General features: G+C 46.3%; 1 non-coding gene across 1 annotated transcript; it reads left to right on the plus strand.

Moving 5' to 3' along the window:
- Positions 1–2,469: 2,469 nt before the first annotated feature.
- TRNAL-AAG lies at positions 2,470–2,551 on the plus strand. Its single transcript has one exon. It is a non-coding gene; the product is annotated as a tRNA-Leu (tRNA).
- Positions 2,552–5,585: the final 3,034 nt, after the last annotated feature.

Raw genomic sequence — 5,585 nt, forward strand, 5'->3', positions numbered from 1 at the left:
GGACGTCTGAATGGAGCCTTACAGGGGGGTGATCAATGACAGGGGGGTGATCAATGACAGGGGGGTGATCAGGGAGTCTATATGGGGTGATCAGGGGTTAATAAGGGGTTAATAAGTGACAGGGGGGTGTAGTGTAGTGGTGTTTGGTGCTACTTATTACTGAGCTGCCTGTGTCCTCTGGTGGTCGATCCAAGCAAAAGGGACCACCAGAGGACCAGGTAGCAGGTATATTAGATTCTGTTATCAAAACAGCCTCTAATATACCTGTTAGGGGTTAAAAAAATCGCATCTACAGCCTGCCAGTGAACGATCGCCGCTGGCAGGCTGCAGATCCACTCGCTTACCTTCCGATCCTGTGAACGCGCGCGCCTGTGTGCGCGCGTTCACAGGTAATCTTGCGTCTTGCGAGATGACGCGTATATGCGTGACTCTGCCTGCAGCTGCCGCCTCCGGAACGCGATCCTGCGTTAGGCGGTCCGGAGGCGGTTAACAGTTACTTTCACAGTGACCGCCCCTTTAACAGTGACTTTCACAGTGCCCGCTTAACAGGGACCTTCATAGCGCCCGCCTCTTTAGTAACAGTGACCTCCACAGTGCCCACCCCTTTAAGCAGTAAAGAAAACTGGCTGGGTTGTTATGGAAGCCTGGAGTAAAACTGTGTTTAACGCAGTTGGGATTTGAAGAGAAAGACTTGCAGGCTTGTATTGGCTAATGTGGGTAATTTTTTAGGAATATCTCAGGAACGGTACGTCCTAAAGAGGTGAGACCCGGTCTAAAACCTTCCCGGACACCTGATGTACCTGTGCGCCAAATTTGGTGAAGATCTGTCCAGTCGTTTGGTCGCGCATAAAGAACGTCCAGACAGACAGACAGTCGTCTAGACCATGCATCCTCAAACTACGGCCCTCCAGCTGTTGTAAAACTACAACTCCCACAATGCCCTGCTGTAGGCTGATACCTGTAGGCTGTTCGGGCATGCTGTGAGTTGTAGTTTTGCAACAGCTGGAGGTCCGCAGTTTGAGTATGCCTGGTCTAGACAGACAGACAGAAACTCATTTTTATATATATAATAGATAAATGAGCAAAACGGCAGGGATTTGTCAGTAAATTGTCATTCAACAAAAACAAAACAATAACAAAAAGGTCCAGAGTCTGAATATATGCTTCAAATGTCTCAAGTGTGTTCTGGAGAGGGGGGTGGCTGAAATGGCGCAATTTAGGCAGAAAATAGGCGGATAATCAGATTTATATTTTAAAAAGTCACATTTTAAAAGTGGCGTGCGCCTTTTGATATATGAAGCGAAATAAAATCACCACTTTTGATTTGTAATCTTAGTATTTTTTAACGCAAATTGCCCCATTATTGATAAATGTCCCCCATTGTGTTTTTCGCAAGTTGGGAGGTATGATATAGGTAGTAACAGGGCTCAGCTAATGGAGCTGTGATGATGTCATGTGATCAGTGCGGGAGGGGCAGAGCTCAGCAGTGGAGAGAAGTGGTGGTGAAGGACCTGTGATGATCGAGCTTTGTATATAGGAGAAGTGAAAAAGCCTGGGGTCAATGTAAGAGTCAGGGAAATGGGGGGGGGGTTGTTGCTGTCTCCTCTTATGCATGATGTCTGCGGGGGAGAGAGGGATGTGCTCCGTTCATCAGGAGAATGGGCCTAGGTTCTGACTGTTGGGGGTAATGGGGCTGTCCCAGTTATGGGAACGATATTTCCTGAGAGGGCAATGTGGATATCACTGTTATGGCTAATTCGGGTAGTCCCGAGTTAAAAATGGGTGTGGCTTGTGTAATCTCCGCCCAGAAGTGGGCATTCTTGGTTGGGTCTGGGCTTCTGGAAGAACATAGGTAATGATGTTGATTTGACCCTAACCTCGTGCACACAGACGTTGCTGGTTTGTGGTCTCTGCACCAAGAATCGGAGATGTTCTGTAATTTGTGATGCGGACAGCACAGAGATGGCCGCTGATGTCCATAGAAATGAATGGGTCCGTGTGCGATCCGCAAAAAAAAAGGTGGATTGGACAGGGACCCAAAATTCAGTGGTGTGATTTAGGCCTAGATCTGTAGGTAAAACATCCATGAGGCAGGAGGCTTCTTTCACTGGTCACAATAGGCCTGAGATCTGCTCTGAGGTGTTGTCCTCCCGGTACAGCCCACCTATAAGGGGACGCCCAGGATTAGGAAAAAGGGAACAGCGCCCCCTCCTTTGCATGGATTGTGTCTGGTATGGCAGCTCAGTCCAGGTTGCAATACTAAGTCCAGCCTGCGGAGACAAGGGGCGCTGTTTCTGGAATTTCTGATAATCCTGGTGAAATTTGTTGCGTAAAATGAAGATTACAACGGGGTCCAGCTCTGACATCACAACCTCCCACAACTGCTCCAAAATCCCTGCCCTGCTGAATGTTTTTCAGGTTTTAATGACTCAAAATCCAGAAAAGCGTGTTGACAGTTGATTTTCAGAAGGTAGCGTGGCCGAGCGGTCTAAGGCGCTGGATTAAGGCTCCAGTCTCTTCGGAGGCGTGGGTTCAAATCCCACCGCTGCCAGAATGTTTTTGGATTCTGAGAAAACATTTAGAGCAGTTCAGATCTGACACAACCATGTGATTGCAGGATGACAAATTCTTAAAGAGATTGTCCCACGAAAGATGTTCTACATTTTCCAAACCAGACCCTGGATGTGAACACTTTTGCAATTAAATGTCATTAAAATTTACTATGGCCACTGAGCTATTTACTGAAATCCATCTGTATAAAGCCACCCGCTGTTTGTTCTTTTTCTAAATTCTTTGTCCTGCTCATTGAGATGGACGCACATGCTCAGTTCTATCCTTCAAATGCCACCAGCTGCAGTAGAAAGGACACACCCCTTAAAAAAGTGCACACCCCCTAAGCTACCAGCTTGAAATCACGCTAGCAGAGTAATTGGAGCAATGAATATGAAGATCTCTGGATCCATGTGAGGTGCAGGGCTTTGTTAGAATGAGGTTGTCATCTACTATATGATGTCTGATAAAAAATTTCATCAGTCGTCCAGTAGGGGGCAATAGAATGACATACAGCTCACTGACCTAGACTAGAAATCTCCAGCTGCTGTGATGTGTCTCAGTGTAAGGCCTCGTTCAGGGGGCTGCAAATCCCAGCTCTAGGGGGGTCTAATGACCTGAACCAACAGCGTCATGGTGCTAGAAGCTCAGGTCGTTGGACCTGTGGACGGGGCTGTATTTGAGACCATAGTATGGACACCTAAACGGGATTCCATTAGGTCATTCTGAACGACACCAAAGGCCAAGGTGAAATCTGTATCACATGGATCCCAGTCTCGGCGCTGCTGTGCACAGTCCGTTTCCCTTATTCTGCCCACCAGCTAATATCCAGAGTAACTGCCGCGTGCAGCATGGACAGCAGTAAGGTCCTGGTAGGTTGTCAGAGGTGTCAGGAGCCACGCTGACTGCATCCCACAGCTGCTGGAGGGGTCATGGAGGAGGATCCATAGAGCAAATATTGAGGAGGTCCCACAGGTCTGAGGATGGGTTCAAGTCTGGGGAATTAGGGGTCAGGGTGGTACTTGGAATTCGCTTTTTCTTCATGCTCTTCCACCCAATGTCAGATATTTCTAGCTGTGTGCCCAGATAGCTACTGTGAAGGGGGACATCTGGGCCTAACTACTGTGAAGGGGGCTCATATCTGGGCATAGCTACTTTGAAGGCGACACATAACTGGGCATAACTACTGTGAGGGGGCACATATCTGGGCATAACTACTGTGAAGGGGGCATATATCTGGACATAACTACTGTGAGGGGGCACATATCTGGGCATAACTACTGTGAAGAGGGCACATAACTGGCATTACTGCTGTAAGGGGGGCAAATATGGGCATAACTGCTGTGAGAGGGGCACATATATGGGCATAGCTACTGTGAAGGGGATGTATCTAGGTATAACTACTCTGAAGAGGGCACAATGTGGGAATTACTACAGTGAAGGGCACTATGTGGGCATAACTACTGTAAAGGGGTCACATATCTTGGCATAGCTACTGTGAGGGGACACATATCTGGGCATAGCTACTGTGAGGGGGCACATATCTGGGCATAACGACTGTGAATGGGGCTCATATCTGGGCATAGCTTCTGTGAAGGGGGCACATGTTTGGGCATAACTAGTGTGAGGAGCACATCTGGGCATATTAGCTGTGAGGGGGCACATATCTGGGCATAACTAATGTGAAGAGGCACATATCTGGGCATAACTACTGTGAGGGGGCACATAGCTGTCCATAACTACTGTGAAGAGGGCACATATCTGGGCATAACTACTGTGAAGAGGGCACATATCTGGCATTACTGCTGTGAGGGGGCACATATCTGGGCATAGCTACTGTGAAGGGGGTATTTCTAGGTATAAATACTGTGAAGGGGCACAATGTGGGCATTACTACAGTGAAGGGCACTATGTGGGAATAACTACTATGAAGGGGGCACATATCTGGGCATAGCTACCTTTAGGGGACACATATCCCGGCATAGCTACTGTGAGGGGGTACATATCTATGCATGACTACTCCGAGGGGGGGGGGGGGTACATGTGGGCATTGCTACTGTGTGTTGGCACAAAGGAGGAATAATAACTATGTGGAGGCATTAAGGGGACAAGAAGAATATAAACTCCAGTTTATGCGATTTGATGAGTTGTATTTAATAGAAAATGCGGTAAATCATATATGCTTGACGTTTCGGTCACAATCCGGCCTTCATCAGACTATTGCAAAAAATACAAAATATAAAGAGGGTACATTATATAATATCAATTATCATGATCGTGGTAAGAAAATACAGTAGTATATACATAGTATTACATACATCTACAATTAATAGTCATATGTATCCAGGTCTGAACAACAAAACAACTCATAGGCTGAAATGAATAGGTAGAACATATCTGGATGAATCCGCCGTTAAAGAAAAAACAAAAATATATACAGTACAGACCAAAAGTTTGGACACACCTTCTCATTCAAAGAGTTTTCTTTATTTTAATGACTATGAAGGCATCAAAACTATGAATTAACATATGTGGAATTATATACATAACAAACAAGTGTGAAACAACTGAAAATATGTCATATTCTAGGTTCTTCAAAGTAGCCACCTTTTGCTTTGATTACTGCTTTGCACACTCTTGGCATTCTCTTGATGAGCTTCAAGAGGTAGTCCCCTGAAATGGTCTTCCAACAGTCTTGAAGGAGTTCCTAGAGATGCTTAGCACTTGTTGGCCCTTTTGCCTTCACTCTGCGGTCCAGCTCACCCCAAACCATCTCGATTGGGTTCAGGTCCGGTGACTGTGGAGGCCAGGTCATCTGGCGCAGCACCCCATCACTCTTCTTCATGGTCAAATAGCCCTTACTTTCAAAGTTTTCCGAATTTTTCGGCTGACTGACCTTCATTTCTTAAAGTAATGATGGCCACTCGTTTTTCTTTACTTAGCTGTTTTTTCTTGCCATAATACAAATTCTAACAGTCTATTCAGTAAGACTATCAGCTGTGTATCCACCTGACTTCTCCTCAATGCAACTGATG

The sequence above is a fragment of the Bufo bufo genome, chromosome 1 (assembly GCF_905171765.1).
Source record: "Bufo bufo chromosome 1, aBufBuf1.1, whole genome shotgun sequence".
In the NCBI taxonomy this organism is placed as follows: Eukaryota; Metazoa; Chordata; class Amphibia; order Anura; family Bufonidae; genus Bufo; species Bufo bufo.